Here is a 12,282-nt window from a genome sequence, read left to right as displayed (position 1 = left end):
CAAAGTGACGCCATGCCCTGATTATTTGGCTCGGAGGGGGTACCACCCAATTGTTTTCTCCCTGCCAATTTTGAATAAAGGCATCAACGCCTTCAGACCCTGGGTTCCAGAAGCGGGAATTGAACCTAATGCATTTAGTGTTGTACCATGTGGCAAACCTATCAACTGTGAAAGGACCCCACAAGGTGTTAAGCCACTGAAAGATATCTGAATGTATGCCCCAATCATCGACATCGGTGAGTTTGCTGAGATAATCAGCAAGTTGGTTGTTATCCCGTGGGACCCAGACTGGGATGACTGAAACCCTGTGATTGTTGCACAAATTTACAATTTCTTCAGCCAATGTTTGGAGGTCAGGTTTAGTACTGCCTCTGTCGATTATGTGCATCACATTTTGATTGTCAGTGTACCACTGTACTTTGTGTCCTGTGAGGATGTGTCCAACGGATGATAACATATAATAAACAGCTCTGAGCTCTCGCCAGGTGGAGCTCTTTCTTTTTTCATCAAGGGACCACTGTCCCTGGCATACTAAATTTTGCTTGTCGGAAATGACATAACCTCCATACCCAAGTTGGGAAGCGTCTGAATAAACAACAGAATCAAAGACTTCGGTTTTGTCAAAAAGGTCTCTACCATTCAGCTGACTCACATTATTGTGCCAAAACTGAAGCTCATTTATCACCCTTGGGGAGCAGGAAATGAAAGAATCCCAAGAGTCCCTAGTTTCTATGGTAAGGTACATTTGCCTAGTGTACAAATACACCGCGGAACCAATTGCTTTATGCATAGATATTATGCGACCCGTAACTTCAGCTAAGCGTCTGGCCGTAACCTTCTGGGGGTTTGCAAGAACAGATGAAATGGATTCCCTGAGATTGGACACCCTGGTGTCGGTTACATACAAGCGATTTTCAGACATATTAAGAATATAACCTAACCAAGTCTGAAAAAGGGATGGGTTCCAAACACACTTGTCTACACTAAGAAGGAAGCCTAATTTGGCGAGATCTGCTCTTACTGCTATGGCATCCGTGGAGGCAGACTCCTTACAAGAATTGCCACCTAGGCCGTCATCCAAAAACATGCAAATTCTCCTGCCTGCACTTCTCCAATAATTAATTACAGGTTTCAACACCTTGGTGAATATGTAAGGTGCGGTAGACATACCGAATGGTAGTACGTTATAAACAAAATAAGTTGGTTTGCCCTGATATGGCCATTGGAACCCAAGGTAGGTCATATGGCTGTCAAAAATTTCAACATGATGATAAGCACTTTTGATGTCGAATGTATACAAGTAATATCCTTCCCCTAACAGTTGTTGAGCAGTACTGATGTCTTCGCATTTGAATTTGTACTTGAAAAGATGAGGGTTTACGTGTCTTAAGTCGAGCACAAGGCGTTTCTTCCCCTCGGCCCGCACGGACACAGTTAAAGGGTTCACTACCCATGGTGGACTGTGGACAATTGAAATACAATTGGCAGCTATAAGATCCTCTAGAGCCTTGGTGACAAAACAAGCATTATCTATGGCGGATTTGTTATTCGACAAAATGCATGACTCAGGAATAGTAAGCAGTGGTAATTTGTAACCCTCTGTAATAACACTCAGTACCGAGCTAGGGGACCCTATTTCCTCCCATGCTGAAAAATGAGATTTTAACCTCCCGCGAACACTTTCTTTTCCACATTCCAGCTCGGAAAAATCTCCCTTTGCGGGTGTTGTAAAAATACATGAATCTATTGGATCATCGAAAAACTCTGAAAATTCGGAATTCCCTGACACGGGTTCTACATCATATAGATCATAAAAATTAGCACTTAACTTCTTTCCTTCTTGTACTCCGGCAACCGCCAACAGAGGACATTCATTCCGCCAATGACCTGGTTTACCGCAACTAAAGCATGTGCCCCGTTTTGGAGCCGTCCCACTTGAAAATGGAAATGAGCCTATGCCTCTTGGACCTCCCGTGGAAGAAGAAAAACGGGGAGAATAGTTTCCTGCGGATAGAGAGAAAGGGCTGGATGAAGGCGATGAGTTTGCAATTGTGTTTCCCGGTGATCTAGGATTCCTGAACCAGGGGCGAGCCTTCGTGGCTTTGGCGGCGCGAGATTCGGCTATTTTCCGTTGAGCTTCTTTTTCTGCTTTCTTCATTTTCTTGGCGTCCTGATCATCGTCCGCGAGCTCGTCATCAAGGTATTCCCCGACAGTTTTCCAGCCGTAGTCAGATTTGTCTGCTATGAGAATTAGCTTTTGGCGCTGATCGATAAGTTCAATACCTTCGTTAAGCTTGGCGATGCATGCCTCGTTCTTTCCCGCCACAACGGCGTCCTTGGCCTCGTTCACCGCAGACTTCACTTGTTCGTTATGCTTATACTGTTGTTCGTGTCCTTTCTTCTTAAAAATGCGAGGTCCAGTGAGGCGTATTTTCTTTAGTTCGCTCATTTGCGTGTTTGAAGACTCCTCAAGCTGTCTCTTCATAGATTCCAACTTGTTGTCCATGATGGACGAGAGTTTTTCCAGCATTGTTGATTGTTGCCGTTCCAGTTCGGCTTGGATTGTAGGATCCATGTTCGGTGTAAAGCACCGAAGAGAAATGTGACTGCTGAGCTTCGAATCCAAAAAGATTAGGGCGATAAAAATCGAGAAAAGCTAAAAAAGCATTGACAAACGAAACTCAGGCAGCGATGTCAGCTTAGAATGATCACCTCAGTAAAATCCCGCCCCTTTATACATGAGTCTCCGTGAGAGCTGTCAATAAGCTGGAACCGTGAAAACAATAATTTGCTGCTATTCTTAGAACCGCAGCAAATAACAATTTTATATAGGTATGTGCTGCCCAAAGGGTCTGGGTTTTGCAACGTTTCGGTCTAAAAAACGGGTATAGACTTTGTCTACTTTCGTCTGGAATAGTGTACAGCTTTCGAGGGAGCTATATATGGGAGTGTATAAACGCATTTGTCGTTTCAATTCCAAATGAATAAGCCTATGCCAATTCGAAATGCAGTTAACGAAATATTTTTTGGGCGTTCTAATCTTAGTAATGACGAAATAATTTCTTAGAGACCAGGTTTGTAAACAGGTGTGGAAAATGAGATTTTTTTTACCTGTAATAGGGTCAGGATTTAGATAACCGAGGGGCGAACCCCAGAAGAATTCGCAGGAGTACCACACGGTTTTTCTTGCACGAAAGATTAATCTGTAAGTAGCTTGAAATCCATCACTCGTCCCATGTAAGAGCTCCTTTGGGAATCCAAGACAGTCTTGGACTCTGGATTCCACGCAATGGATTCTACATTCCAGGTACTGGACTCCGACCTTTGTAGTGGAACTTGGATTCCGGATTTCAACCGCGACTGGGACTCTGGATTCCTTGAGCTGCGTCCGGGTGCCATGCCCAGGATTGCGGATTCCATAAGCGAATTGTTTTCCCGATTTCATATTCCTCAAGCAAAAATTGCTCGGATTCCGTCATCCGGGCGACACCACTCAGTGATACACGTTTTACTTGAAACATGGGCACTGTTTGAAGCGACAACTCTCCACTGAATTGAAAGTAGGTTGTCATCTAGATAAAAATATCTTCCTTTAGCAATTTAGTTCAATCTATTTAAATTTGGGCTACTAATTTCTGGGAAGTGAGTGCTCAACAATTAGCTCAATTGGAGGGGATAAACTCGAAAATCACGCTAATAAAGAAAAAGGAGAGAAAAAATAAAAATAACGGGAGGAAGAAAAGAGGAAAAAAGAAACAGCAGAAAAACAACAACGACAACAACAAGAAAAATTATTGCGCTCTTAGATTTTTATACATTGGCTAGTTTGGAAAAAGAAAAAAGAAAAAAAAAAAAAAACAAATACAAAAACAAAAGAACAATAATATTATAAAATGGCTGGTCACCTAACATTTTCCAACCCCGGGCGAGCTGGAGTGACACACTGAGCCTGAGAATCCCGTTGGGGGTGGGGGGAGGGAGTACTCGACCAATACTTGGGTGTAGGTGAGCCACTGAGGTTGTAAAATCCTGATTCTGTTTAGAACAAAAAAACTTTTAAAATAAGACCCTGTTTAGAAGGATAAAATGCAATTGGTTGGCAATAATGCAAATTCACGTTATAGCCATACTTGGAGTACAAACAAAATTCATCTAGCTAATCAAATCACTCGTGCAGGCTGATAGATTCACACGAAATTATGTACCCTTTTCAGGAAAGAGATGTCAAAAACCATTTCCTGTCAACGGCACATCCCGGTATAGGATAGTGTGACATTTTCCTGTCTTTGTGACAGCCTGGCGTGAACCGGATGTCGTGACGTAACGCTATGCAGAAGATCAGAGTTTCCGTTCGTGTCATCTGTCTAAATAATGATGGCGGGAGATTGTGATGGTACGGAATGTGGCCGGTGCAAATGTCTTTCGTGCAATCCACTATGTGAACCGAACGCGAACATTTCATCGAAATCCCTACAACCAGGCGGAAAGTTATACCAGTTGGCAGTGAAAGAGAATGGAACACTGGAAGAAGGTGTCGTCTACACATTTCGTGGCATAACAGACCTGGTATTCGTATTTGAATCAACTAGGAACACGTTGGTCACTCTTTCAAACAAGGTAATGTGAAATTCTCGATAAATAGAAACGTTTTGACACAGATTACTGATGGTTACAATCAAGCATTTATCGTTTTAATTCAAGCAGGCCACTAAATCAACTAAATCAGAAGCCTGCGAGCGACACAGCGAGAAAGCTCGCTGGCGCTCGCAGGCATGAGAAGCGCTTCAAAATTTCACAGCTCCGCATTTTCTCTGCCATCCAATTAGATCTTTTCTTTTGGAGTGCAGTAAGTTTGCACTTCACTTTGTAGAAGAACGAATTGGAGCGACCAAAAGCTGAATATTGGTTACACCGACCAGTCGTGATTGAAATATTGTCAAATCGAGCCTTATATATACATCTGATCGCACCTCATACTAGGAATAATTCGACCAAGTCAGGTAATCGAGGTTAGAAAACCGCCTTTGATACACAGGCTTCTATGGTCATAATACCGCTTTTTTTAAAAAAAAAAAAAAAAAAGATCCTCTTTTGAAATCCTGAATCAAAGTGTCCAGAGCGGAAGTGGTAATTTGAGTGTCACAACAACGTAGGACGGAGTGAAAATGTTAATACGAGGGAATCCTGAAACATCGAGGTTGGATTCGAGTTCGAGTCCGAGTTAAACTATTTAATAATACTGATAATGGTGAAATATAATGAAAAATCAAAGAGAAATCTACCTGGAGTTATGAAAACCAGGTTAGCAAACATTTTGTAATTTTTCTCAACTTCCCTTGTGTAAAAGCTTGTTTACTGTGTTGTTTGCTTATGTCGTTTTTTTTTTTTGCTTGTTGTGCGGTTAGGGATTTATGTAGAAGTGGATGTAGACAGAATTACTATCTTATCCCTTTCCTGCCTCCTTCCCTCCCTCCCTTCCGCCCTATTTTTATTTTTTTGCCGTACCCACAATTCTTTCTTTAACACAAATGTCAGTTATTTGAAATCAGCGCGCGCCTGAAGCTGGTTTCGGTGCTGTTTAGCTGTTATTAGATATTGGTCAACTTGAGAAAAGTTTCCCGGAGAGCATCATGTAAAGCTCTGAGATGAGTTTTTTTTTTTTTTTCTGGTGTGAAAACAACTAAGGTGGTCCGTCGACCGTGTGACTCTACATCAGGGAACTTGAATAAGACGAGTGTAAGAAAAAAGTCCAGAGGTGTTTATCTGCCAATAGGCTGAGTTTTTTCGAGTTATTCGATCATATTTCGCTTAAGGTGTTTCGATACAGTTTTTCAAAGGCCATACCGATATTTTTCAATTACCTTAAAAGTAGTTTTTTCCTTGTCCGATCGCTATAAAATTTTCACCAGTAATTGGCTATGGATTGAAATTTGTGAAAATGTAGTTTTAAGTAAAATCGATATTACTATGACAACAATAAACAAAAAACTTTGAAATTGATAAAAGCCGAATTTTGTGTGATCTAGACCTGCTAATGAAAATCCAACACTAGGAACTTAAAGTTTGGTGTTGAGCAAACAATCTCCGTAAGAAGTAAAAAATTCTGTATGTTTGAATTCGAATAAAACGAAAATATATTTCAAACCTTAAATTTTCAATAGCCGTGATAGGTTATGCAATAAAAATGTTATAGATGACTCAAATTATTCTTAAGTAGCGTAAGAATGATGCTTAATATCATGTTTTAATGCTAGGAAATTTTGGTGTACTTTCGTTAATGCGATATTGAAATCTAACCTGTTTTCTCACCATCTGTATAAGTGCAACTTCATTCAGAATTTGGACTTCAAGCGCTTTCTTGTATATCTCCGAAACGACTCGAACGAATTTTTTCAAAATCTCTTCACATAATCTTCATAATGTATATAAAAATGTCCGAAACTTTCATTAAGATTGATTCACTGTAACACCTTGAAATTTCAAGACAAACCTATCCGACGAACCGGTCAAAAATCTGCGCTCCAACATTCACTGTTTTGACGTTATAGTAATTTTTCCAAATTAATGCGGACAATACATATATCCATGACTAGTACATTTCAGTGTGAGTATTGCCAATATTTTACATTCAAAAGATGCGATAAATTCAAACTAAGATGTACTAGTCATGGAGGTATGTATAGTGCGCATTATTCTGGAAAAATTAGCATAACGTCAAAACAGTGAATGTTGTAACGCAGATTTTTGACTGGTTGGTAGGACAGGTTTGTCTTGAAATTTCAAGGTGTTGCAGTGAATCAATCTTAATGAGACTTTCGGACATCTTTATATACATTATGAAGATTATGTGAATAGATTTGAAAAAAATTCGTTCGAGTCGTTTAGGAGATATACAAGAAAGCGCTAAAAGTCCAAATTCTGAATGAAGTTGCACTTATACAGATGGTGAGAAAATGGGTTAGTTTTCAAGATCGCATGAACGAAAGTACACCAAAATTTCCTAGTATCAAAACATGATATTAAGCATCAATCTTACGCTACGTAAGAATAATTTGAGTCATTTATAACGTTTTTATTACATAACCTATCACGGCTATTGAAAATTTAAGGTTCGAAATATATTTTCGTTTTATTCGAATTCAAACATACAGAATTTTTTACTTCTTACGGAGATTGTTTGCTAAACACCAAACTTTAAGTTCCTAGTGTTGGACTTTCAGCAGCAGGTCTAGATCACACAAAATTCGGCTTTTATCAATTTCAAAGTTTTTTGTTTACTGTTGTCATAGTAATATCGATTTTACTTAAAACTACATTTTCACAAATCTCAATCCATAGCCAGTTACTGGTAAAAATTTTGTAGCGATCTGACAAGGAAAAATCCACTTTTAAGGCGATTGAAAAATATCGGTATGGCCTCTGAGAAACTGTATCGAAACACCTTAATATGTAATAAAAGTGAGAAGATTATGCGTGGTTGTGGATAGTCTTATCAGTGCCGCGAAATTGTTAGCCTGCGTAGCAAGCGTTTTCTCGCGATGTTCGTCTAGAAAGCTGGGACAAGAGCAAAAAAAATGTGATTTTTTTTTTGCTTCCGCTCTAACTTTCGCGCAATAACTCGATTGGAAACGCTTGCTACGCAGGCTACGAAAGTGTGTGTTTGTGTGATTTCCGCATGATGTTGACAGGTATGTGATCGCGTGGTTGAACTGCGGTTTCGCCTAAATATTCTATGCCAGCCATTATTGTTTTGTCGGTGTTTAGCTCAGCTGATTGTACCATGGAAAAGCTACTTTCGACTCAGGAAAATTGGATCTAGGTCTAGTTTCAGCGGGCTCTATTAAATGGCATTGAACCATCAGTCGGTTTTTGCAAATAAGAAGGTGATAATTTGTGCACTATATTTCATTCAGTTTGATGTCTATTCCATGCGAAATCCTGTTGTTTATCGGACCGCGAGAAAAGTAGTGTTTTGCTAACTATTTAAGTTGTTATGTAAGCCTTTACCAGGCACTCTTTCGCTGCAGTTCACTCAACGTAAACATTTCTAGACTGAAGTGACACCGGTTTGAAACTTCGCGAAGTCAGATTACTGAATAAATATTCTAAAATAGGGACCATTAACTTACTGCCCGGCGTCAGATACAGTTGTAAAGGCTTTTGATCGGCTTTTGAATGAGTTTTATTGTTTGAAATTGCCAAGAAGTAGAATGAAAAAGACGCACGGTAACCTCGAAAGGGGAGGGAGATGCTCTGAGCGGTTCTTAATTTCAACTCGAAGTCTGACTCGAAGTCCAACTTGAACTCAAACTCGAATCCAAACTCGAACATACCCTAACAGTGACCTCTCTACAAGGGCCACTTTTTTTTTTTGCCCGGCGGACAGTCCATACATTGACTCTTATTAAGACCTTTCTACAACGGCCACTTCTCCACAACGACAGCGTCCCCGGATAACCTCTCCACAAAGGCCAGCGACTGATGAAAAAGTCAAGAATGGTCATGGAATTTGTTCTATGTGACGCGTTGATGATTAATTGCGGCAATCGTATTTTGATTTTGTTTCATTTATATTGCTGCAGAAAGCATAAATTGTGTACAATACTTAAAGCGAACGGCCACTTTCTTCTGTGCCCAGGGTGGTCGGTGTGGAGAGGTTTGACTGCATTCTTGTTGAATCGGAACGGTTCCGTGTGAACGAAGTGTGCGGTCAAATTTTTCAGGCGGTCGAAAATCCATCCAGTGCTGTGTGAACACAGCTAGAAGTTTGTAATTTTTCAATCGCTTGCCGGTTACTAACCCTATAGATCTGCAAATCAACAATATGTCCAGTTGATTTTTTGGTCTTTGAATAGTAAACTAGCGGAATTGAGCGATCTTAATATTCCACTTAACCCCTTAAGTCTGAATAGTGACCAACATCAATTTTCTCCTAACGATATCCATACAATGTCAAGAGATTAGGTTTTGAGAATTAATTAAATGATCACCAAAGAGAAAATGCTTTGATCTTTTCTCAAATTCTCTCAACTTATTCTTTAAAGAAATGTATAGAGATCAGTTTGGAGCATTTGTATGTGGACATTGGGGCTTAAAGGGTTGAATAGCAATTAGGGACGCATGTCAACCGAACGTGAGGCCGGTTCCCTTTTAATATGCCTCGATTGTTGAAGTTACCAAATTTAAAATGCTAAGAGTCTTCTACTCTTTTAGACACGGCTCGCCCGAAAATTTGGGGAAAACCAAGGCCCAAGAATGCGAAAAGGCCACTTCCGGTTGACGTATATGACTCAAAAACGTCTTTGCTTTAGCTTTCGTCCTGCGACGCAGGCTATACTTTGCTGAAGCACCACTGCTCTAAGCCAATCAAATTGCAGAAATTTCTCATGTGGTAGTATAAAAAATATTATGTACAACACCAGCTGTAATAAGAAAGGTAACTCTTACTAGGATATATGCGTAGTATAAAGAATACTAAGAACGTAGTGCAATAAATGCTATTGAATTAAAGAGAACGAAAATACACCAAAAGTACTTAAGACTGTTACGACACATCTGTAATTTGATGGACTTCATGTTAGCAGACAGCTCTTAATTAAAAGTTTAGAAAATATTAGATTTTAGTTTCGACCAAAATTTAAACAGCTTCAAGCATGGGTCCAATTTTTAAGACTGATTTTTTCAATTTTGCAAGATTCTACGATTTTTGGGTGGATGTTAATCGACTGTTTCTAGTTCTTGTGCCAACAGTATGTTGTTATCATCATCATCATCATTTTCATTATCTTTATCATCGTCATCGTTATCAACATCTGCACATTGGACATTACCATCTTTTGGAGCCTGGGACAGTTTACTCTTAACAAGACTCGCCACAAAATCCGCCCCATTCATAATTGGGAGAATCCCGAGCTCTGACTTCTTCGCCTATTTTATGTCAGCTGAGTGTACAAAATTGACTGTGCATTTGCGGAAATTGCACTTTTTAGAGGTCTTATTTAGAGGTCTTAAGCACCACTGCTCTAAGCCAATCAAATTGCAGAAATTTCTCATGTGGTAGTATAAAAAATATTATGTACAACACCAGCTGTAATAAGAAAGGTAACTCTTACTAGGATATATGCGTAGTATAAAGAATACTAAGAACGTAGTGCAATAAATGCTATTGAATTAAAGAGAACGAAAATATACCAAAAGTACTTAAGACTGTTACGACACATCTGTAATTTGATGGACTTCATGTTAGCAGACAGCTCTTAATTAAAAGTTTAGAAAACATTAGATTTTAGTTTCGACCAAAATTTAGACAGCTTCAAGCATGAGTCCAATTTTTAAGACTGATTTTTTCAATTTTGCAAGATTCTACGATTTTTGGGTGGATGTTAATCGACTGTTTCTAGTTCTTGTGCCAACAGTATGTTGTTATCATCATCATCATCATTTTCATTATCTTTATCATCGTTATCGTTATCAACATCTGCACATTGGACATTACCATCTTTTGGAGCCTGGGACAGTTTACTCTTAACAAGACTCGCCACAAAATCCGCCCCATTCATAATTGGGAGAATCCCGAGCTCTGACTTCTTCGCCTATTTTATGTCAGCTGAGTGTACAAAATTGACTGTGCATTTGCGGAAATTGCACTTTTTAGAGGTCTTATTTTGTTTTCACAGAATGTAACCCTGGATAAGCAGCACAAGTGTCATGCTCCGCATCACCTCTCATGTTACCAAAATAGTGACAGAACAACGACACCTGTTATAGGCGGGAATCGCTGTGGCTGTGGATTTAAACATTTTTGGAACGGAAGAGAATATGAAAACATGCCGGAGAGGTGGGTTCGATTCCCGTAATGAAATTCTGAAATAATACTTTGCTGTAATTGTGTTGAATCAGAATGTACGAAACATTTGAGAGATTTAGAATCACGTTTGCGGAAAACGGCAAACGTCAGATTTATGTTAGCCTGCCTCGCAGACGTAATTTAACCCCGGTTAGTAACGTCTGCGAAGCAGCGCCGGTATTCCTTGTTCTGGGCCCCCGATAAACTCAACGAATTACCGGAAATGCGTTTCGAATTTCCCCTTCAACCTGATTAACATTAGACGATGGCTTTTTTAACAGGTTAATCAAGGCGCGTACTCAAATTTTGGTACACTAGTAGGGGCAAAGAACAAGCCGAAGGATTTCGGCGCTGTTTCGCAGACAGACTTAACCATAAGTTTAGTTACTTCTGTGGTGCTGGCTAATTCATGTTGACAATTTCTCAAATAAGGAGAACTGAAAACTGTTCAAAATAATTCTTATCTGGATGGATCTTGCGTGAAACCGCTTATGGTTGTGTAGATATAATGAACAGTACAAGACGAGTAAATGAAAACTTGGTTACGTTACACAAATTGAGTTTTGTCTTTTGCCGTTAACATGATTTTAATTTTCTCTATTACTTATTATAATAACTCTACCAATGAAACCGCGAAAATTTTCATTTGAACCCTAAAACTTACTTATCGTTTTTTCTTGCGCTTCTTTCCAATTTTTTTTTTTCAAAAGTTGTGTTAACAGATCCTTTTGTCTTGAGACGTTTTTCATTTATTTAGAAGTCACATGTTACTAAGCGAACCATGTGCATGAAAGTATTGCACCATGTGACTGTTGAGCGTTAAAACCTAATAGCAACTTCGGGGAAACCCGAGAGGGCAAGGTGTTGTACCTCTGACAGCCCCAAACACCTCCACTACTTGAAATGAGAGGCAAGGGTGTACTTGAACGTCTACGACTTAAACTTTTTGGGAGGTTAAATCGTTAATTGCGGTTGATTTGTGTTTCCTTAGTTTTCCAATTATATTGGAATATAATGGAAAGACAATATTAGAGACAGTGCATTGGTTCCAGAATGAGTCAGACCCTTTTCTGAACTCCAACGCTTTTGAAGTTGCTGGGGAACTTGTACAGAAACACTTTCCTGGATTTGGCACCAAGGTCCTTGAGAGCGAGGTGGTAGATATCATTCTGAAACGGACAACAACAAAAACATCAAATTTAAGTAACGAAGGTAAATTTTCTACTTTACAAGTTAAAAGCAGCGCATATAGTTTGATTGTGCCTGGCTTGATTGTGCAAGTTGAAAAAAATGTATCTATATACTCTTGAAGTGGATCAAATTATGATTTTAATAATATATTTCATTCGTCATTCCAAGAACATATTAATCGACGAGACTACTTCTATTAGGTGACTGAAAAGCATTGCATGGGGTTTTTGTCCAACTCTCAGGCT

The sequence above is a fragment of the Porites lutea genome, chromosome 2 (genome assembly GCF_958299795.1).
Source record: "Porites lutea chromosome 2, jaPorLute2.1, whole genome shotgun sequence".
NCBI classification, from domain to species: Eukaryota; Metazoa; Cnidaria; class Anthozoa; order Scleractinia; family Poritidae; genus Porites; species Porites lutea.
Note: the sequence above shows the minus strand (reverse complement) of the source record.